General features: G+C 46.7%; 1 long non-coding RNA gene across 1 annotated transcript in view; it reads right to left on the bottom strand.

The window, feature by feature from the left end:
• Window positions 1–6352: 6352 nt before the first annotated feature.
• The window catches only part of LOC136328841 (uncharacterized), a 33247-nt gene continuing 15415 nt past the window's right edge, over window positions 6353–24184 (bottom strand). The window contains exons 2-3 of the long non-coding RNA XR_010730102.1: window positions 16471–16606; window positions 6353–6616 (exon numbers count right to left, since the gene is read on the bottom strand). This is a non-coding gene — a long non-coding RNA (uncharacterized lncRNA). The remainder of the gene's footprint in view (window positions 6617–16470; window positions 16607–24184) is intronic.

Below are 24184 nucleotides of genomic sequence, written 5' to 3'. Positions count from 1 at the left end.
AGATAGCAGACCGCAGTTGACTCTGATCACAGAGTGTGGGTAGTTGATAATGCAGCAGTGGAGGGGTGGTGGCCTGGGTCTCTGGTGACTTGCTGGAGTCCCTGCACCAACATTGGGCTGTCACACCCACACTCTGCTCTATGAGAGACTAACCCCTTTCTTTATTTAGGCCACTGTTATTTGTATTTCCTATTTTGTGCAGGTCAGCTCAGGCCCTAACTGACCCACCGTGTTGGCCATCCTTCTCCTGGCATTCTGCCTCTGGCTGACCTCTCGGTCTGATGTATGCTTCCCCTGCGTCCCACTCATGACTTGACATCTCTTATTCTCTTCCTGCCCACAAATCATTCAAGATGCCTTACTTGCCTGGTTATCATAGTACCCCCATGTCTCAGGTCCATACCCAACACACAGCAGGCACTCGCTGGGTGTTTCTTTCTTTCTTTTTTTTTTTTTCTTGTATTTTTCTGAAGTAGAAACAGGGAGGCAGAGACAGACTCCTGCACGTGCCCAAACGGGATCCACCCAGCAAGCCCACTAAGGGGCGATGTTCTGCCCATCTGGGGCATTGCTCCATTGCAACCGGAGCCATTCCACACCGTAAGGTGGAGGCCATGAAGCCATCCTCAGTGCCCGGGCCAACTTTGCTCCAATGGAGCCTTGGCTGCAGGAGGAGAAGAGAGAAAGATAGAGAGGAAGGAGAGGGGGAAGGGTAGAGAAGCAGATGGGCACTTCTTCTGTGTGCCCTGGCCAGGAATCGAACCTGGGACATCCACATGCCGGGCCGACGCTCTACCACTGAGCAAATCTGCCAGGGGTCGCAGGATATTTCTTTCTTTTTTCTTTTTTCAGAGACAGAGAGAGAGAGTCAGAGAGAGGGATAGATAGGGACAGACAGACAGGAAGGGAGAGAGATGAGAAGCATCAATCATCAGTTTTTTGTTGCAACACCTTAGTTGTTCATTGATTGCTTTTTCATATGTGCCTTGACTGTGAGCCTTCAGCAGACTGAGTGACCCCTTACTCAAGCCAGCGACGTTGGGTCCAACTGGTGAGCTTTGCTCAAACTAGATGAGCCCACGCTCAAGCTGGTGACCTCGGGGTCTTGAACCTGGGTCCTTCTGCATCCCAGCCCGATGCTCTATCCACTGCGCCACTGCCTGGTTAGGCAGGATATTTCTTAAGCAAACAAATGAATGATGTCATCAGCCCTGTCTTATTCCCATTACCCCGTGGTTGCTCAACCTACATCTTAAGCCCTGACCCTTTGGCCCTTTCCTATCTCACATTCCTTATTGTCTGTGGAAGATCTCTGTGGGGTTGCCCTTCAACCCTGCAACAAAACCTGTCTGAAGTGGAGCTTATTATCCTTCCTTCCAACCCAGAGTCCCTCCCACTTCTCTACTGTTGCTAGCAGTTCAATTAGCCTTGGGACCCGCAGACATCCCCCTTCATCTTCCTTTTCTTGATATTTACTCCCTCTTTGCATCTTGCCTGTTCTTTCTCAGCAAGATCTCACAGATGCCAAGGCCTCTGTTGTCCCTGCCCACTGGGGGCCCAGGCACACTCTGGGCAGACCATGGTCAGGCCCAGCTGCTGCCAATGCCTGATGCAGATATGAGAGTGAGTGCTGGGGGCTGCAGCATCACCAAGAATACTCAGCGTGTGTGATGAGGGAATGAGGAAGCAAATGAAGAACTCACTCTGGCTTCTCCTCCAGGAAGGAGAAGGGTCATCTGTGTCCTGTCTTCCCAAGGTGAACTCAGTAGACTGACTGACTGAGGGCGAGTCCTAATTCTTCAAGCTTGCTTCATTCACAGAGGCCATCTGGAAACATGTCCCTCTTCCCTAACTCCACACCACCCACTCTCTCCTGCTTTCCTGATCCTGGACCTCTGTCCTTCACTGAGCACACCCACGTGACAGCTGAGGAAGAGGGACCATGTCAGGGACTCACTGATGATCCCCCGACCCCCGTCTAGGCCTCTCCTGCTTCTGTGCACCCAGCTGCTTACCCCTCTCAGAAAACATGTTCCTCCCCTTTCAGTTTTACCCTGTGATTCCATCTTTCAAACAAACACAAAAATAACAAAAGAAAGATTAAAGAAAGAGTGACTTCTTCACAAGGCAAGGCCAGCTCCCCTGACCTGCACTGCAAATTCTAGCTCTAACCCCTGCCCTGGAAATACTCTTCCCATGGAGAGGGGCAGGGTTTTCCCCCTTTGCTGTTCTCAGGGTGTAATTATACAGCTGGGATGAGCCTTTGGGTTCCCTGCACCCTCAACACATCTTTTGACTGATTTACGCAGGGCTACGCAGCTTCCTGAGACAACAACTGGGGTTTGAACATGCACAGACATGTCTGGTAACATTGAGGGGTCTTCATGGAAGCCACATGGCAGTGAGGAAATTCAGGGCACAGGAGCTGAGCAGTAGGTGGAAGTGGATCCTCACAGAGGCGGCCAACACACCTGAGCTCACGCGGCCCAGCCTGCCCAGAGCCCCAGAGCTCTTCTGCAGAGTCAAGGCCACGTATAGGTGCAGTGGCTGGCACGGTGACACCTTGGGGTTCAAGTTGCTCCAGCTCCCTGTAATGGAGCCACACAGGAAGGGAGAGCCTTTTCTCTTCCCCTTTGCTGATGCACAGCTAATGGCTATCCAGAGTGAGTCGTGACAGCCACCTTTCAAGAGGCAGCCTGAGCAGAGTGACAAAGACCAAGAAGCAAGAAGCATCAGCAGATAAGGCAGCAGAGGTCCCTGAGAGCTTTGTGACACCAAGACAGGCTAGGATGACGGGAGGAGCCATGGGGGTGGGGTATGGCCTTGAGTTCCCACAGCGCCGTCTCTAACTCCAGGAGCCAGGCACACAGATCACAGTGACCTCCTTGCACTCACAGGCAGTGACATGATGGGGCATACAGGTTGTATCAAGATCCTCCAGCTCAAAGTACATCAGGCAAGTCCAAAGAATGAAGCAGGAAGAAAAGACAAACAAGATGGCTGGCGTCCAGAGCATGGAGCACAGTTGAGAAAGCGGAGGGCTTGCGAACGGTGGTGGACAAAGGCTTGGCCTGGCCGGGCTGGAGGGAGGAGAGGACGTGGCAGGGAGCTAATCACTGGTGTTCACCCCCACCCTGACCAGCACTGTCCTGAGGGGTGGGGATTAAGGTAGGACAGAAACAGTGGATGCCTTGGGGACCGAGACTCCAATGTCTCCTTTTCATGGGCAGGCAACGGGGCTTCTCACAAAGAAGAATAATTTAAGTGGAGTTTGGCTGGCACATCACACAAGGCCCCCATGTGCATTGTATAGCCCACATAATTCCCACAACAGACTATGAGATATGGCTATCTTATGTTAAAGGCATGGAAATAAAGGTTCAGCAACATTACATGACCCAAGGAGCCCATGCTATCCTGCACACCTCACTCTGCTAAAGGAGGGGAGCTCCAGGACAGCTTGGGGACACAGTGTGGGCCGGCCATTCCAGAAGTACAGTGCCTATGATACAAAAAATATTGTCAAATACAAATTGAGTAAACTTTTAAGTACTGGGAGGTCCCATAAAATAGTGAGAAAATATGAGATTCAGGAAAATTCAGGAAGCATATGAGCCAATGTTGGATGTGCTTCAGTGTTTGTTAGGAATACAGGTGTAAGGATCCTGCCGTGCACTGTGATTCGGGACTTCTGGGGCCTCTCCATACTCACCAAGCCACCCAAGTTCTTCTGCTTTACCTGAAGACTTGATAATTAATGTTTCTAGATGGCAGTTGACCTTAATTTAGTTATGAAGACAAATAATCAACCAGTTTGTAAAACCTTTGTAGATCGCCATCTGATAATAATATCAATCTTTAATTGTTCTTTTAAAATTTTTATTTATATATTTTACATATAAATATATTTTAAAATATGTTTGTATTTATATAAACATAAATATACATATCTATATATAAAGTTATGTAAATACATAGAGAAAAATATAGAATATATTAAAATGTATATACAGCAAGAGGGATAAAGAGAAACATTGACTTGTTCCATTTATTTATGCATTCATTAATTGATTCTTGTATGTGCCCTGACCAAGGATCGAACCCACAACCTTGATGTATCAAGATGATGCTCTAACCAACTGAGCTATTCGGCCCGGGCCTAATAGCAAATCTTTGTGAGCCATATATGTATATTCTTTTTTTTTTTTAAGTGAGAGAAGGGGAGATAGAGAGACAGACTCCCACATGCGCCCCAACTGGCATCTTCTGGCAACCCTTGTCTGCTGAGGCCGATGCTCAAATAGGCCAAGCGATCCTCAGGGTTTAAAACAATTGTGCCACTGGCTGCTAGAGGGGAAGAGAGAGAGAGAGAAGGAGGCAAGGAAGAGGGAGAGAAGCAGATGGTTGCTTTTCATGTGTGCCCTGACCAGGAATGGAACCCAGGACATCTGCATGCTGGGCACTCTATCCACTGAGGCAACCAGCCAGGGCCCATATATGTATATTCTGATTTAATTTGTATAAGAACTCTGCCAGGTTAGTACAATATCCTTACGTTATAAATGTAGGATGAGTGATTTGGGTGCTGAGCTGGGCCCAATCCGTCTGCCCCAGTGCGAGCTCCTGCCCTAGACCCACAGCATCTCTCCTTGGCCCTGGAGGAGAGCCCAGGCGGCCGGCCCTCAGCACAGGTGCAGTCACTCGTCACTGCAGCGACCAGTAGAGACTTTGAGAAGCTGTGAGCTAGGATGAGGAGCACGTTCCACCTCGATGCATGTCAGAAGAGACTGGGAGCTTGTCTGACGAAGAATTATGAGGGACTAGCAAGGGAGTCTGAGGTGAAAAAGATAAGAATGGATGGGGAGAGGGAGGCCAGCTGGAGGAATGCAAGTGGTTGGGATCCGGACTCTGGAGAGTGAGGGAGTGAGGTGATGTGGTTGAAGGTGCTGTGAGAGGGGAGCCTGCGGAGGGAGAGAAAGGGAGCTTCCTGCTGGAGGAGGTGGGGGAGGCTGCTGTGAAGAGGGGTCCCAGAGAGCTGCAGGAGGGGAGAGGGGGAACTGAGGAGTGGGGGCAAAGAGTGGGCCCATTATTTCTATGCCAAACTCTAACTTATAATCTTTTAGGACAACACTCAGGTTCCACAGTTCTCAAAATTTTGACCTCAAGATCCTTTTATATTTTAAAAAATTATCAAGCAGCCCAAGAGCATTTGTTTATAAGGGTTATAGGTGTCAATATTTATTGTGTTATAAATAAAAACTGAGACATTTTAAAAACATATATTTATTAATTCATTTAAAAGTAATGATAAATTCATTCATATATGTATGTATATAATATACCTATATTAATGTAGATCATGTATTTTTATGGAAAATAACTGCATTTTAAAAAACAGCAAGCCAGGTGTCATTATTGTACATGTTTATGTCTCTTTAATGTCTGCCTAATAGACAACAGCTGGGTTCTCATGCCTGTTTTGCCATTCAGGATGTTGGGATACATTGTTTGGAACAAACTTGGCTTCACAAAATATACAGTTGGAAAACAGAAGAATATGTGAATCACCTTTCAGGTCATTGTGGACATTCTTTCTAATACTTCCTCAGAATTCAACAAATGGTAGTTTTAAAGTTAATTGCATTGTGGAATGAGGTTTTGTACCCTCTTACTGTAAAAGGCATCAGTTCCTACCTTGAGTGGACATTTCACACAAGCAAGAGTCGCAACCTCATGCCCCAGTCATTTGGGGCAAATGTGAAAGGCTGAGAGAGGTGATTCTGAAATTGTGCTGACCTCACAGACCCCTTAGAGCGGTGTTTCCCAATGTGGGGCCCACGCCCCACAGGGGGGCAATTTGATAGTTAAGAGGGGCAATTTGAAAATGGACTCAACACGACTTTAACTCTTTCACCCCGGGCCATTTAAATGCAATGCTAGATATCGGTGCCAAATTTAACAAAAAATGCAATTCTTAAATAATTGCGGTAAATAACTATTAAGTATAATTTCATTTGACGAGACCAAAATATCAACTGGGTGATTGGCGTCATCAAGTAAACTTCGTCCTGGGTTCACCGCGGAGCATGCCGTCTGCCGCAGGGAACCCAGGACGTTTTAAAAACTTGCTAAACAACGCAGTTATTCTCACCTAATTGGCCCATCGCAACTTCTGTAGTGTTTCACATCATTCAGTTGGTGTTAATTTGAAATAAGTGTCAGTCAAAACTGTTGTAAAAGCTCGTTGATTTAATAAATATACATATATATATTATATAGATATAATTGGTAAGTATTTGATTTTATTTTTATCAATATTAAACTCTTGAGGCTAGTTATCAAATTTCTTTATTCATCACTAAAACTGGAGAAAATCACACTATAGGAGAGAATTTAATAATACCATCAATATCAGCATTTCTTAAAACGGTTCTTGAAAAAGATGACAAACTGACCTGTGGTGGCACAGTGGGATAAAGTGTCGACCTGGAACACTGAGGTCGCCTGTTCGAAACCTTGGGCTTGACTGGTCAAGGCACATATGGGAGTTGATGCTTCCTGCTCCTCCCCCTTCTCTCTCTCTCTCTGTCTCTCTCTCTCTCTCACTCCGATCTCTCTAAAAAAAAAAAAAAAAGAAAAGAAAAAGATGACAAAGATATAAAAGCTATGCCACTCAGTAACAATACTGTTAGCAGAAGAATAGACGAAATGAGTGAGGATATTGAAAAACAACTTATTGAAAAGCTGAAAACAAGAAAATTCTCCTTGCAAATGGATGAATCAACTTTGAGAGACAGTGAGGCAGTATTGATAACTTACATAAGATATATTGATAAAGGACATTTTGCTGAAGAAATGTTGTTCTGTAAAAGATTAGAAAGCACCACTACCTCCAAAGATATATATAATAAGCTAAAAAACTACTTAGATGTCAATGATATACCAATGAAAAATATAACATCTTGTGCTGCAGATGGTGCTCCCAATATGATGGGCAAAAAAAAAATGACTGCTTAAAATTGATGAAAGATGCGAATCCAGAAATGATTCTTGTGCATTGTGTTATTCATAGGAAAAATTTGGTAGCTAAAAACATCTCGCCTGTTCTGAATGAAGTATTACATACAGTAATAAAGTGTGTTAATGCTATTAAAGCTAGTGCCAAATGTGAGCGTCTTTCAAGCTATTTTGTGAAGAACAAAATGAAGACCATGTGAGACTTTTACTTCATACTGAAGTAAGATGGCTATCTAAAGGAAACTGTTTGAAAAGATTTATGGAACTGTTTGATACTCTTAGTGATTTTTTAAGCGACAAACCTGAAATGAAGTATCTGTTAACAATAGATGGTAAAGCACTTGTGAGTTATTTAGCCGATATCTTTGAAAAACTAAATATATTAAATAAGCAACTTCAAGGAACAAATAAAACTCTTGTCGATGCAAAAGCAAAGATATTTGGTTTCATTACCAATATTGAGTTATGTCAGAAACATATTAACAACAAAAACTTTAAACAGTTCATTGGCTCCAAAAATGTGAAGTAACTGATACCGCTTTACTTGTTATTGTCAATCATTTGAATATTCTATCGGCTGATTTAAAAGAAAGATTTTCTGATTTAAAACAAATTGATTTCCCAACATGGATGATGCAGCCAATGTTAGTGGATTTGTCTGATATATCAAATATGCAATATCAAGAAGAACTCGCAGAATTGCAAAATGATGAGTCAGTTAAAGCTTTATTTAATATCAAAGGAGCGATGGCATGGCTTTGTGAGGAAACAGAAATCAAATACCCAAATTCAACCAAATATGCAAGAAAACTATTGCTACCATTTCCATCTTCATTTTTAGCTGAATGTGGATTTAGTGCTGTAAATGATTTACTGGTGAAAAAAAGAAATCGGCTAGATATAACACAACGTGGAGACTTGAGACTAAAGCTCACCAAATTGGAACCTAATATAAAATCTCTGTGCAGCAAGCATCAAGCGCAAGGATCACACTAAATTAAAATAATAAATTAATATAGAAAAATCTGTATTAAATTATTTGGAATTTAAATTTCTGTTTTTCATTATATGTTTTGAAATTTTACTTACTGTGTTTTGTTAACAATTTCATAGTGATTTCTTCCTAGAACCTATCATTTATGTTTATTAAGTGAACAAATCAATTTTTTAATGTTAAAAATTATGTATGTTACATAATGGGGGTACATAAAAATTTTAGAAAGGTTAAGGTGGGGCATGGCACAAAAAAGGTTGGGAAACACTGCAGAGGGTCCCAGAGTCCAGGGCCCTGACCACACCTGGGAATCCCTGCTGTGTTGTAATGACACCTGGGCACGTCCTTGAGCGTCTCTGGGACCCCTCAGCAAGCTGAATGATTCACTCTTTCATGAAAATTCCCCGTGAATCCTCCCACCAAGCCTTTCTTTGCTGTCTGAAATGTGTTCTTCTCCACTCAATTCTCCAACTGTCACCTGTCAGTTGCCTCCCTTCTTGGAGGCCCAGTTGCTGAGCCACCCTTTCATGACATATTCCTGACTTCCCCTCAGGTCCTTTGTTCAGACCTCTCCTGGGGACCTTATCTCACTCAGCCCCAAGTGAAAAGGATCACCACCTGTACTTCTGCCCCCACCAGCCCCTCCCAGTGGCACCTTGAGTCCCTGGAGAGCAGAGGCCACCTGCCTTGTCCAAGCCGTGTCTCCTTCAGCCACCCCAGCCAATGCCTGGAGAGGAGTAGGCACTCTGTGCAAGTAAAACTAATTGCTTAGCACGTTTCAGAAAGATCTGTCTGTAAGGCTGAATGGATATTTATGGGAGAAGGGGCTGGGAAGAGGTGACTGGGAGGTGAAGGAAGAGGAATGATGGTAAATGGAAATAATGAGAAAAGTGATAGGAGGAGATGGAGAGGAGAGGTCAAAGGATGTGCCAACAGGCCAGAGAGAGGGACAAAGAGATAGGGTAGGATCGAGGCATAGCGAGGCGTAAGAAGGGCATTTTCGGGTGGATTGAGAGGTTGGGGGAGCTGCTTGGGAAACAGTATTCCACTTTATTAGGAAACTAAAGGGTGAAAACCCTGAGATGCCAGTCAGCAGAGAAGGCTGAGTCCTGGGCAGCACTGAGGCGGCTGCCTGTGCGTCAGGGGTGTGAGCAGGGTGAGAGGAAGCCGTCTGTGTAGCCTGTCCTCAGTTCTCTCGCCCTACAATTCAAGAATGCTATCGGCTCTCGGGCACCCAGAACAGCCTGCCAGCTTGCACACATTGGTGAGGAATGAGCTGTGTGAAACAGAAGTAAAAAAGAGCAAGCCACTCAAAACCTTTTTTTCTCTTCCAATATTTGCCGAGCGATGTGTGGCACGGGTATGGAGAACACAGTGCTTATTGCTCACACTACATTAAAATTCAGATTGGCTTTGCAATATCCCAGCATAACCACCCTGTGCTGATATTTTTATAACTCTTAATATCAAACAAATTGCCTCTTCACTGAGACAATTTAATGTGATGGGGGCCATGCCTGCCAGCTTCCTCACACCGGCCCCATAAAGATCACTGTTCTGTTACTGAGGATGAAGAGCCCTGAATTTCTTATCAAAAATACGGCTGGATTATGCAGAGTAAATCTCAGATTGTATCAAAGGCACCATGGTGTTTTACTTTCTTTTCTTTCTCCCTGTGCTCATCCCTGCATCTTTTCCTCCTAATAAAAGGAAGAGAGAGGGGGGCTCCTGACTGAATCGGTAGCTGTGAGTTGGTCCATGCTCATGTTTTTCCAGACTTCTTCCCAGTCGTCAGTGGATGCCCCTGGTCCACCCCACCCTCGATAGATGTCACCTCTCTCCTTCATGATTCGATGGAGAAATAGATTTGGATGGATTTTCCTAGAAAATCCCTACCATGATGTCAACTTCAGGGTCCTCCTATTTAGGCAGGTTTTGGCCTACTGGCCACTGGGCAGCAGAGAGAGGGCAGCAGAGGACACTGTCTACTGCTACTTCCCAAGCTTGGTTTGTCTAAGACCCCTTTACTATCAAGCCATGAACTCCTGGGTAATTAGAAAACACAGACTCTATTAAAAAATTGAATCTCTTTGTCATTTATGAATCAAAGACTTAGAAAAATGTCAATCAGAGCAATCCATTTGAGATAGTAATTTCTGTTGAGTTGGCATAAATCAACCCAAAGCAAAGAAAGTTGACATTTTATTAATCCAAGATACTTTCCTTAGGTAATCCAAATATTTTCCAAATACTGAAATAGTTCACGGACTATTTCCCCCACCCCGACCATGGCTCCAGACAGCCATTTGGAGCACTGAAGTTTATAATAAGTAGTCTCCAAAGGGACGAAGGAAAGATTGACTGAAAGGGACCTCCCAAATCAGAGATCTCAGTGTAATACATGCACAGTTTATAATAAAAATGCCTATGTGAGTATGAAGCCAAAAAACAAATTATCAAATAGTTTTGTGTCATTTTCCAGCCTTCCAGAGACCCATACACTCCAGACGGACAGACATACAGATGGATACCTCCAAACTGTCGGTCACTTGGGGTGCCTGTGGGTGGTCACTGAATCTTGAATTTCTTCTCCATTTTTATACCTTGAATCCTTTTCTTCTTATCCACTCCTGTGCTACTAGACACTTCTCAGGCCAGACTCTTAGAATGACCCCAACACTTTCAAATTTTACATTTTAACACACTTTAAAATGACAGCACACTGACCACCAATTAGAGGTAACTTGTCCCATTATTATAATTTGGCTCATATTTTATTTGGAAATGTGCTACCATGACTCAAGTAAAATAAGCCTTTTCTTTTTTTTTTTTTTTGTATTTTTCTAAAGCTGGAAACGGGGAGAGACAGTCAGACTCCCGCATGCGCCCAACCGGGATCCACCCGGCACGCCCACCAGGGGCGACGCTCTGCCCACCAGGGGGCGATGCTCTGCCCCTCCGGGGCATCGCTCCGCCGCGACCAGAGCCACTCCAGCGCCTGGGGCAGAGGCCAAGGAGCCATCCTCAGCGCCGGGGCCATCTTTGCTCCAATGGAGCCTTGGCTGTGGGAGGGGAAGAGAGAGACAGAGAGGAAGGAGGGGGGGGAGGAGAAGCAAATGGGCGCTTCTCCTATGTGCCCTGGCCGGGAATCAAACCCGGGTCCCCCGCACGCCAGGCTGACGCTCTACCGCTGAGCCAACCGGTCAGGGCCAAGCCTTTTCTTTAAATATATCTTTTTCGGTTGCTATAGCTGCTGAAGACTTATTTACCTCTCTTGCTTCCAGAACACCCTCAGAAGGCCCTTGATTACAGATTCAGGTGGTCATTGAACATGTTCAAATCTCTAGAAGAACTGATGCAGGCTGGCCCCTCAGGCCAGCCCACTGGGCTAGTTGAACTTTACAACACATCTCCACAGGTTCTCATGAAGCAGGAAGGAGTGGAAACTGCTGCTCGTATTGCTGACTACAGTAAGGATGGGTGACTTGGATAATTCAAAGGTGAGCATATCTTCATAATAGCAAAAATTTAGAAATGATCAAAATGAACAATGGGTGCCTTGCTAAAAACAATGATGCAAAGAACATGTAAACATAAAATAAAAACAGTGTATCTATTTAAAATATCTAGAAGACTATTTCATATCAGTAGAAAGGTAGGCACAATATAAAGTTGAGTGGATAGAACAGGTCAAAATGTGTACAATATGGCCTTGTTTGTTGAATATAAATATATATATTTATATTTAAACTATGATAAATACCAAACTATAGAATAACAGGTGATTTTTATTTTCTTATTTATTGTATCTCTATTTTCCTAATGTTTATCAGAAAATAATGTATGGTTTTTAAAATAAGAAAAAAATAGTTTGAATAACTGGTTCCAGTGCACATCCCTTTGGGGTTAAAAATAGAGCCATGAGCTTGCAAGACATTCTTGTATTCCTGTCAGGGAGGAGATGGCAGGGTGAGCCAGTAGGCTTGTGGTGACCCCCCCCCCCCCCGTGCTGCAGCTGCCTTATGGGGGCTCTCAGTCTGCTACCCAGATGGGCAGAAGCTAAACCCCTAGAGATGAGGGGTTAAGGTGGGGCACTTGCCTGTGCAAGGGCTTCCCTTCTTCCTGTCCCCTGGGTGGTACCTGTGCCCAGGACCTGAACCTTGCTGAGCACCCACCCAAGAGATCAGGTATAGCTGGTGCAGCCTGGGTCTCAGACAAGCCTAGGCTGCTGCCCTGTGCTCCCACCCTGCCGCCCTTCCCCCTGCCCTCTGTCACCACCTGCTCTGCTGCCTGTCTCCTGTCCCCTGCCCTTTCTCAGTTCTCTTTCTTCCATCTCAAGGACCTGCTGCTCCACCCCAAACTGTTGCTAGTGCTCCAGAGGTGGCTGCCCTTCTCAGGCCATGTCCCAGGGAAAGTAGAAATGCGCCCAAGGCTGCAAGTTCTTCTGGGGGAGGGCGTCCCGGGAGCCTGAGCAGATGGGGAGCCTCCGCGGGGCGCACGTGGGTGCATTTCTGGGAGGAAACCAGGCACCACCCACTCTCACTCGCTGCCATCCAGCGTCTTCTTCCCCCAGCGAGTCTCTTAATTTTGCTCATTTATCTTAAAGAGCTCTGTGAGTGAGCGCCGGGGGCTCTGGTGGGGGCCGCACCGGGGCTCCGCCACCGACCCCCGCGCTGCCTCCCAGAGGAGCCATCCAGCATGGACCAAATCTCATTTTCCTACAAATAGTTTGTCAGAAGCAGCAGGGCAAGTAATAAATCACCAAGCGAGAGCTGAGAGGGCGGGGGAGGGGGAGAGCGAGAAGGAGGCTGGGGGCGCAGATGGAGGAGCGGCCTGGTGGGGGGCGAAAGGGGTAGGGAGGGATAAAAACAAACAGAAAAGGAGGGAAGGAGATAAAAGTGACAAAGGGAAGAGGAGTGTGGGTAAGGAAGTCCAGAGAGAGCGGGAGAGGCAGAGAGGGAGGGAATAGAGAGAGAGGAGAGGGACCTAGTGAAAAGAGGAAAAGAAAACACTGAGGAAGACAGCAGAGCAGAACCAAGCAGCAGGAGAGGTGGAGGAAGAGGAGGAGAGAAGGGATCCAAAGGTGTTCAGAGAAAGGAGGAGAGAGGCAGGCATCTGTAAAGAGTCAGACCAGGAAAACCAGGGGCGGGCAGAAGCACCACACCCTCCACCTCCTCTGCGCCCTGAGCTGCAGGAACCTGTGGGGGGGACTCCTCATCCACCTCCCGACCTGGTCCTTGCTGCCTGCTCCAGGTGGACAGGTGCAGGACAGAGGTCCACTGGGGTCATCTTAGTTTAACTACATTAGCCAGACTAGAGAGAAGGTCTGCAGTCATTCACGTGTACATGTGTGTGTATGAGTATGTGTGTGTGATGGAGACAGAAGGAACTCACATTACAACAGTGATGCTGATCTGTGTGGCCTTAAGCCAGCCACTTTACTCCTCTGTGCCTCAGTTTCCTAATCTAGAAAATGGGAATGATATTTGTTTCCAGACCTGGGAAGTTTGGAAAAGGTAATCCATGAAGAAAAGCAGTGAGCACACAGCACAGGCTGTTGATTAGGAAGGGAGCCTCCCTTGAATGTCTGTGGCCAGTGAACTGGGCCTGGGGGTCCAGGGCAGGGCCTTGAATCTGTGCACTGCCTGGCCACCCCCGCAGCCTGTGATCCCTGGCCAGGCTCTCTGATCTGCAGCTGTCAACGCAATCACACTCCAGTGCTTTCTGCTTCGCCTTTGGTCTCCCGGGGAAGCTTTGAACACGATGAGATCATCATAGTCAAGTTCTCTGGGCTTCTGAAGTGAAGGCAGCCTGATAGGACCATGGAGGCGCCCACCCTCCACTTCATCCCAGCCCCCAGCTCCAGATCTCTGGCTCCCACCTGGGTCAGGCACTGTGGGCCCAGAGCAAGGCTGATTTTCTGCATTTCCTTCCCTTGACCCCCTCTGCACTCTAGGGTACCTTATAGGTAAGAGGAGAGAAGGGGTATGTACTTGTGGCGCCTGTGTTGTGAAAGATGAGTTTTGTCTGGGTGGGTCACAGAACTGTCCCAGCACCCAGTTCAGCACTGGCACACACTGGGCTCATGAAATGAATGCAATTTATTTAGTTTCATGAATATGTATTGATTTGTTCACATTTTAAGGAAGCCATTGTTATTCCATTTTACAGATAGGGCAACCAAGACACAAAGTCACCAAACTAGGAAGTTGCAAAGCCGGGCTTCAACCCAGAGCAATCTGTTTCTAAAACACCTGTTTCCTCCACTGCAGCCCAGGACCCAGTTCACGCCTGTCAGCATTACTCTCTTATCAATCAGTTCCTGCCCGAGGGCCTCCTGATGCCTGAGGCATGGGATGGGTTGGACAGGGCAGACCTGCGGTGCCTGCCCTGCCTTCTGTTCACCCTCTGGGTTCTGGAGTGGGGACCCCAGAGGGCAGCTCATCTGGGGAGGCTCTGTGCCGCTGGCATTGTCTTCTAGCTCTGGCTTCAGGTTATGCCACTCTCAGGCAGACCCTCAACACCCAGGCCTCTCCCCTGCTTGGGGCTTTGAGGAAGAGACCTCATGCCTCTCACCTTAGCTCTTGGGACCCGGCCCCACCTGCTCTGCTGTTTTGCCCTCTGATCCCAGGAGGTAGGCATCATGTGGGAACACCATGTCCAGCCCTGAGAAGGAGCAGAGCCCAGGGTAAGGGAACCAGAATCCACTCTCCTGCCTTTTATTGGCTAGTTGACCCCGGGCAATTCCTTCCCCTCCCCAGGCCTCAAGTTCCTCAACTGGAGAGCAGGGATTGAAGAATTCCTAGCCGGACTCCCAAGGCTGTCATGAGAGTCAATTAAGGCAAAAGCTGGAAAGGACTTCATAAATGAGAGGCCTCTTGTTCTTCACTTTGGTCTGGTGGCAGCTTCCCCAGCCCTCCTCCCTCCAGACCCTACTCTCTAGCCTGCTGTGCACATGGTCACTGATCCCAGGTCTGCATCTGAGGACTGCAGATACCTCCCAGCCGGCCCCTGGTGGAGAACCCACAAGCTACCACTGAGGACCCAGGTGATCCCGCCTAAGGGACGTGGTGGGACGCAGGGCTGTGAGCTCTGCTGTGAGTAAGAAGAATACCAGCTTCTCAAATTTCAGCTCTATCACCTACAAAGTGTTAACCTGGAATAGTCATGTTACCTCTTCAAGTCTCAGCTCCTTACCTACAAAATGGGATAATAATAATAATAATAACAGTGTCCACCTTATGAGCTAGATAATGTGTATATAGCAGTAGGCACATATTGAGCTTGACTACTATTATTTCCCTTCTTTTATTTTGTCTTGATTCCCAAACAATAAATCAGTTGCCAAACTTTGTCGTTTCTCACATCCTTCTCAGTTGTCCTGGTGCTAGTGTCTAGTTCCTATCCTTGTCCTCTTGTCCTGGCCTCCACACTGCCCACCACACTCTGCTCGGGCCTCATCGCCTTGGGTTTCCGGGACACCAGGCAAGAGGAGGCACTTTCTATAGTGGCACAATGGTGAGCAAGGTGGGGCAGGTGAGGTGACCTGCCCAAAGTCACAGGGTGCTACCAGAGCCACTCCTAGACTCCATGTTCCTCTGGACTAGCCCTACCCACAGCCCTCATGGGTCTTCAGTGAGACAGCCTAGGACCAGCTTCCCTTCATACAGGGCCTGCCACCTGAGCACCCTTGGTGAGGTGCCCACAGGCCCTGTGCCATCTCAGCCCGCCTTCTCAGCCCCTTCAGTCATCCCTCATCTCAGCCTCCTCCACTGTCCCCACACACTTATACACGGTTCATTCACACATGACCTGGATCTCACACTGCTGTCAGGAAGCAAAGCCTCTGCCGCACATGTCTCTCCCCTCCACAAGCCCGGGAGTGGTAAACTCCATGTACCCCACCAACCTCCCACCCCAGCCACCAGCCCAAGCTGGCCCCTTTAGTCCCTGAAACCTGCCTTCCTCCATGAAGCCCTCCCAGACTGAATGACTAGTGGAACACTGCTTGCCCATGCTTCCAAATGGCACTGTTCCTCTCTGGAAACTGTGCATGAGCTCTTTTCATCTCCATCTTTAAACTGGACTTCTTTCTGTTGATATAAAATGGCTACTATTTTAAAGTCCATTTTAAAATATATAAGATCTTGTCTATGTTTCCTAAGCGTAGAAGTCCACATCACTCTCTGATTGCACTTTAAACCCTTGAGGCAGACCTCAGTTCCCTGTGACTCGTAAGGGATCAAGGCACGGAAGGCTGCTTGCCTGGAGAAGAAGGCACCACAGAGCTTTGCAGACACCATCGGAGAGCAGGTGAAGCCCTGTGAACCTCAGAGAAGGAAAGACCACAGATGGATGTGAGAACCCAGGGAGAAAGCACCTTCGGTCTGCTCACCTCCGACACAGACACTTCGAGGACCAGTTGAAATACCCCATATGATGGCATCTCTGATCCCTACCTGTGATTGAACTGTGTCTTCTAAGGAAACACCCCACTCTGCGTGGACCTGCCCATGACACTCTTCTGGGGGGTTCGGACGGTTACATCTGTGGGCAGCTTTGCTTTCTCTCTGCAATTCAGTTGTGCAGATTCTTCTGGAAGAGAAGCCAGAGTCTGTCAGCCTTTGTATCCCTTCCCTCCGCACATCCCTTGACTTACCGCCTCGTACTTAGTAGGTGCTCAGTAAATGTTTGTTAAGGGAAAGAAAAGAGGAAGGAAAAGAGAGAAAAAGAAGAAGTGAGAAAAGAGAGAGGGAAGAAGAGAGAAGGAAGGGATGGAGGGCAGAAGAGGAGGATATGGAAAGGAGTGACAGGAAGGAGGAATTCAGAAATGCTCTCGGGTGGAAACACTATAAACAGAGCACAGAGGCCCTTCCCGGACCCTTCCAGCATGTCTCCTCTCTCAGCCAGGGGCAGGGGGCAGATCGAATTTTCTGGAGATAGAGCCCCTGTCTTCAGCATCTTGTGTGGAAACCAACACTTTGTGAATGGCACTGAATTTGTATTTCTGATGAGAAGTAATAGCTTCAAACTCATTTGGATGATTAAGATTGCTGAGATCAACAACCTTAAGCAGGGCCCAGTAAGACATAGGAAACACATCAGTACCACCATTCCCTTTAGGGACAGGAAACTGCCAATTAGAGGAAAGCGCTGGCAGCCAGGGTCTCTGGCCGGATGTGGTAGAGTCCAGGTGTGAACACCCTTACATCCTCTCCAAATGCCAGACATGCATGATGGCTAGAGACCAGGCTTTGAGCCTTGCGCAGAGGTTAGTGAAAAAGGACTCCACTGAGGTGTGAACCAAATGAAAATGTATTCCCAGGTTTCTCTCCCCTTTTCTGAGACATGGGGACTTCAGAGACCCATGCTCATTTCTTCCTACTGCAGTAGCAATCTGCTGCAGACTACAGAGGGGAGCCTGGCCCAGAATTCTGGTTCCAGTGCTGTTGGAAGCTGGCAGCAGGGCCCTAGACAATGTGTAGATTCAACTTTGTCCTCGTCTTAAATACTTTCTTGGTCAAGGTGGCCCCATGTCCACCTTGAATCCTTACAGACTCTCTTCTCCCCCCCCCCCCCAAAGTGAGAAGCAGGAGGCAGCAGACAGACTCCCTCAAGTGCCCGACCAGGATCCACCTGGCATGGCCACTAGGGGGCGATGCTCTGCCCATCTGGGGTGTTGCTTCGTTGCAACCAGAGCCATTTTAGCGCCTGAGGCGAAGACCATGAAGCCATCCTCAACACCCAGACCAACTTTGCTCCAATGGAGCCTTGGCTGCGGGAGGGGAAGAGAGAGATAGAGAGGAAGGAGAGGGGGAGGGGTGGAGAAGTAGATGGGTGCTTCTTCTCTGTGCCCTGTCCAGGAGTTGAACCTGGGACTTCCACACACCGGGCAGATGCTCTACCACTGAGCCAACCAGCCAGGGCCCATACTCTCTTCTTGAGCTAAGAAGCTGTAATGCCATGTGCAATAATTTTTTTTTAATTTTTACAGGAAAGCATTTGACTGCAGCTCTCATTACTTCAACTTTAAACTAATTCTTCTCCACCCCATGAACCTCTAGTCTTTTCTCAAGTGTTGTCAACCAACTTAGAGTCTATTCTTCTCTCAAACTCACTCTGCCCTCTGTGTTGAGAGCCTGGTTACTCCTTGTCACATTGTTACTTTCAATACATCCTCACCACTCCATTCCTCCAGCAGATTTTTATTGAGTACATACTATAAGCAAGGCTGCAGAAGAAACAAAAATAAGGAATGCAGCCCTGTCTTTAAGACAGTTTCTTACAGAAGAAAGAATGTAAGCAGATAAAAAAATTATTATGTGTACAGTATCATGCATTCCATACAAAATAATGCCCTGGAATGTCAGAGTTAATCCAAACCTTAGAGGTTATCTAGCCTTCAAAATATCCAGTGCCTCATATATTGGCCTTAAAAATCAGATCACAGTGTCATTTTTACACCTGGCCTTTGGAAGGCCTGTGTTCTGTGGTTTTAAGAAAGAGATCAGAGACTGGACTGAATCATCCAGGAGAAATGTCTGCTCTCCTGGGGCTGCCATGTCTCTGTCCTGCTGACCTTTCTAACTCAGAGTTTATTCTCTCCAGGCCTCAATTATTTCTTCAGATAAATGAGGGGGTTGAACTACATGACTTCTGAGACCCTTCTTGCTCTAACATTTTATAAGCTATGGTTAAGACTGAGATAACATTGCTCAACCCACTGTCCAGACGGTGACCCACCAAGTTTCATAAAAACAGTCATCATTAACCTATAATAATTGGTCAATAAAACCATTACAGTTTTATAGCATGAAATCTGGAACCTGCTGAGAAAAATAGTATTGATGAGCCATGTGGAAGTTTAGCCTTAGAAATAAAAAGAGTTAAGTGGTCACTGCTGAAGTTCTATTAGTCAAAGTGACATAGACTCAAACTTATTTTGGTTGTAATAAGAACAGCTAATGGAGAAACTGAGTGACATATAAAACAGTCTTGGGTTGGAAGAACATAGCCAATCAGACTGGGGGTGAGGGGTTCCTGAGGTATGGTTTGGTGCCAGAGGAGAAATCAGAAGGCTTGCTCACCAAAAAACCATGTTCCTGTCTCCCTTCTCCCAGACCCTTAAATATCAGCACCATCACGTGGGGTAAGGCAGCCTGTGATCAGTGAATGGGTCCTGGATCTGCCTTCTGGCCTCATTCAACAACTATCTCCCATCCTTCCTCAAGTAGCTAAATCTGTTCAATATCTGCCCTACTTTCTACATTTGGGAACCATCTCTCATTCCTGATTCTGCACTTGCTCCTTGAACTTGACAGAATTCTGCTAATCTCTTAGACTCAACCTCAAGATTTCCTTGTTATGTGCCAAACTCTTCATAATAAAATGAGAATTATCAAGTGTGACTACCTACTATGTGCCAGATGATTTGCATATTTTATCTCACTAAATCCTCACTACAACACCATGAGATTGGAATTTTCCTCACCATTTTATAGTTTTAACTGAGGTTCAAACAGTTGAAATAACTTGCTAAGTTATATATAACTTCACCAATTGGTGAAGCCAGGATTCAAACCCAGGTCTGCTTGCTTCCCAAGTTCTTTCTCTATCATCTAGGCCTCCACCCCATTGAGCATCCTGGCCAGGTCTACCCTGACTCCCCCTTTGAGAAAAATAAGATAGTTACATTGTAAATTATCAAGGGCTACCCCTTGTCCAACGAAAGAGACTAAATGTTAACAAAAGGCAAATGGAGGTTGAAAGCGAGCTGAAGTGTCCAGACAGAAACCCCAACACACAGACAGTAAGTTTGGAGGTCATGAGGTCAGAAGCCAGGGCAGTGCAGGGGAGAGCAGGGAGCTAAAGAAACCAGTGCAGGATGCTGCAGCCTGCATAAGAGATGGCTTGTAGCAAAAGACACATCCTGCCAGGGAGAGGGAAGATCATTACAGATGCTGCACATGGCTGGACAGGAGATCTTGAGGGTCAGCCATCCAGCTTCCATCATCCTTATTATCTCTCGCAAGGACCTTCCAACTTAGTACAGAGAGCCAGTCAATCCATTTATATGTAACATCAGATAGAGACCATATATAGTAACTACCAGGTTTTAAAAAAATAAGTGAACACATGTTCACTTATTTTTTTAAATAATAATGAGACTTACAATCTATACACCTACCATCTTATCATAGGAAGACAGCAAAAGTGTTGTTACAATATTCAAAGTCAACCCTCAAAAGTGACTTAATACACGACTTGAGACGTATTACGGGTAAGCCCTGCTTTAAGGAAACTTGTTGGGGGGAGGGGGTGGCGGCAAGATGGCGACACAGTAGGCAGACGTTCCAACTCCTACCTCCCAGAACCAAAGTGGATTACAATTTAATTTTAAGAACAATCATCTTGAAAAACCAACTTTGGACTAAACTTAGAGGATTCTATAAGGACCACCGAGAAACCACACTGAGACTGGTAGGAAATGCGAGATGCAGAAAGGGCTGTCCTGCTCCCAGGAGTGAGTGGCAGCCCGGAGGGACTCTCACAGAGTGGTGGGCTGCCTGGAGAGTTGTGGGTCCTTAGACCCAGGACCGAAGTCCCACCCTAGGACCCCAGAGCCTAGAAAAGGCATACAGACAGTATTTATCTGAGAAAAGAGCCAGGATACTGTTTGCAAGAAAGAGACAGAACTCTCAGTCCCAGGCTCTGTCTTAAAGGGACCGTGCAGAAAACCTCGTTCATAGCCACTTACCCGGGGCTCTGGGAGCGGGGAGCGCTGAGAGGAATGGAGGTGCCAGAAGAGAGTGTAATCTCGAAGGCACAGGGAGAGACACTTTGAAGGACAGCCACCCTAACCCCTGGGCAGAGTCACTCCCCAAATCTAAAGTGACCATTTTTCCTAGGCACAGCAACACCAGCAAAGGGAAGAAATTACTCCACCCACCAGAGGCTCTCCTGCTCCAGTCAGAGCAAAGAGATGCTTAGAAGCAGAGAGCACATCAGGGACACAGATAGTGAGTGCTGAAGTTTGAGCTCCACTGCCTCCCCCACACTGCTCAGTGCTCGCCGGAGGGCGGGTGGGCCAGTGGTCATGGGCACGGAGGCAGGGGGTCAGGGAGTCCAAGCACGTGTGCACAAGCCCGCCCGTGATGGCGGAGGCTGGGGAGGCTGCGGGGGCCCGAGCACAGCACACAAGCCCGAGAAGAGACCACACATCGAGAACACAGAAGCCACACCCACTGAACTTCGGTGGCCACACCTTTCTGAGGGCTGAAAAAGAAAAAAATAAATTTTTTTTAAAAAAGGTCTGGATAGAATGACAGGCCCCTGAGGCTATGGGGTAAGCCATATCCAATACCATACCTAATCTCTGAATTGCAATACTGAGCCCAACAAGTAGCCAGCAATCTCTAGAGGCAGCAGAAAGTGAATCTCAGGGGAATTTGAACTTTTAAACGAACTTCTCCCAGGCCAAGAGTAGATAAAAGCTAGCCTAAGAGTGCAGCTGATATTTACAACAGCCCCTGGACCCAAGAGATGCAGCCACAAGATCTGGATCACCTGTCGCTCCAAAAAGGGTTATAAGGGCCAGTCATAGGCAGTAACCCCCACTGATCTGTGCCAGGCTCTGGCCAGGGAAGTCCAAGGTGTACACATCCAGTGGCCAGATACAGAAAGCATCAGTTCAGGACCTAACAACCCTTGTTAGAGTGGTAGCTTAAGGAAGGGCTCCTCACACCTCACACCTCACCCAGCCAAGACATAGAAAATGCTGACACAAATAGCAAAAAGAATAGTGATAGCAAATAAGTAGTCCACAGCAGATTACAAACAACAGCTGATGCCAACCTGAGAAGATCTAGAAACAACACAACTGAAAATTGGAGGCAGACAATGCCAACCATAGACTCAGCTAGCTACACAAACAACACATCAAAAGGAGAAATCTATACACAGACAAAATGGGAAGACAGAGAAATGCAATCCAAATGAATCAATAAGAGAAATCTCCAGAAAAAGAACTAAATGAGATGGAAATAACCAAATTACCAGATGCAGAGTTTAAAATAATGATTGTTAGGATGCTAAAAAATCTTAGAGCAACAATGAATGAACATAATGAGCACCTAAATAAAGAGATAGCAAGCATCAAAAAGGACATTGAAATCATAAAAAAGAACCAGTCAGAAATGACAAATACTATATCAGAAATGAAGACTACACTAGAAGGAATTTAAAGTAGGCTGAATGAAGCAGAGGATTGAATCAGCAATGTAGAGGACAAGATAAATGAAAACACAGAAGCAGAGCAGCAAAAAGAAAAGAGGTTCAAAAAGTCTGAGGAAGGAGTGACGTTACGGAAATGGCACCGTGAGCAGCGCGTCCGACAGATCTCCCCAAAATCACAACAAATTTATCAACTAGAAACAGAAAAATTTATCCTCGGAGCATTCCGGAGTTCCACACAAACTGAAAGCAAAAGGACTGTTATCACTTGAATCTGAGAAACGAGGGTGTAGAGGAAGCTACCACAGGGACGTTCATTCAAGCCGCGGAGGGAGTGCGCCTGTGGTGAGTCAGCCCACACTCGGGAGCGACGAGCAGCCGCCCGCGCGTGCCCGGTCCGGTTGCAGAGCGAGCACCGCTAACGTTCCCAGCGGCCCGCGCACTGCGAGTGAGAGTCCCCAGCCACCGGTGCCGGGAGCACCCCATTCGCGTGCGTGCCCTGGGCATTCCACGCGCCCAGAGTGCCCTACTGGCCCGCACACCCAGGGTGCCCCATTATCCTGCGCCCGGTGCGCCCCAGCCGCCATCAGCGGGGCGAGCGGGAGAGGCGCCAGGGCGGTCTTCCCTACTTGAAAGATTCTCTCCGTGGGCAGGGCACCTCACCCAGCCATTCAAGCTAACAATCAAGCATTGGGGGAGGGGCGCTCAGGCAGTCTGAAATACCTTCGGGAGCACAGCTGTGGACCCAATCACTGAAATTAGCTTAACCCATGAAATCTGCGCACCCACGGGTTCTAATTGATAAGATCTCTCTCAGTTCAGCGATCCAAGACAAGAGGCGTGATATTTTTTAGTGCCTCTCGCTAAAGGGGCGGGGGCAACTTCTGATTGATAGAGCCTCCATATTCAGGGATAAACGCTAACAAGAGGAACTTGGCAGATAATAAGATCTATACTACACTAGTTGCAAGCAGAGACTAGTGCCTCTTCTTCCCAGCCAAAACAGGCTACAAAGTGTGGAAAGCCTGGGTTGAGTGGTCCAACTGAATGCTAGGCGCTAAACAGTCACCTTGACAACAATTGACTCCCACCCCCGCCTGATTACACTGGAGGCTCTGACTGCCAGAGCCTTTCCCAAAGCCTTGCGCTGAGCGGGGATAGAGTGGGGATTTCCCAGCTCTTTGAGCCTCTTACTCCCCAGGCAGAAGCAGTTGCAGCCTTATAGCTGGATCACCAGGTTGCTAATTCAGGAATTGGGGACTAGGAGAGAGACTCCAGGAAAGCAAACTCTCTCATCGTTGGACCCTGTAAACGCCAACAAGCCTTGACTACCAGCAAGACTAAAGCCAATTATATGACATTGCCATAGAATCCCATCAACTGCAAATCCCTACCTAAGTGTGACACAGGGGCAGAGCCTGGGGTACAGAGTCACCGACCAGGAAGAGGGAGAGAAAAGAAAAAGGAAGAAGTTAACCTCTCAAAATCAAGAAAAATCCACAGACTTTACAACTTGTTCCACTAATTTTTTGTTGTTGTTGTTTGTTTCTTCTATCTTATTGCCTTTATTATTATTATTTCTATTTCCTCCACCTCGGTCCTTCTATTCTCTGCCCATCTTATGCTTCCCTTTTCTTGAACTACACTACCTATGAGTGTTACATTTTATTTCTCTTCTTCATCCTCACCCTCCTTTAAGGTTATACTCCAAAACACTTAACTCTCACTCTCTCCTCTTTTGTTTTTTTTTGTTTTGCTTTATTTTGTTTTTTTCTCTTCCTTTCTTTTCTTCCTTCGTTTTTCTCTTTTTCTTATTTTTTCCTTTCTATTCATTTTTTCTTTTCTCGTTTTACTTTCCTCCCATTTAATCCTCAATCATGAACAAATTAGTTAATTTGGGACTCAAGGGTTTTTTTTGGCTTTATTTTTCTTTTTTGCTTT

The sequence above is a fragment of the Saccopteryx bilineata genome, chromosome 3, assembly GCF_036850765.1.
Source record: "Saccopteryx bilineata isolate mSacBil1 chromosome 3, mSacBil1_pri_phased_curated, whole genome shotgun sequence".
Lineage (NCBI taxonomy): Eukaryota > Metazoa > Chordata > Mammalia > Chiroptera > Emballonuridae > Saccopteryx > Saccopteryx bilineata.
This window is presented reverse-complemented; position numbering and strand designations above follow the sequence as displayed.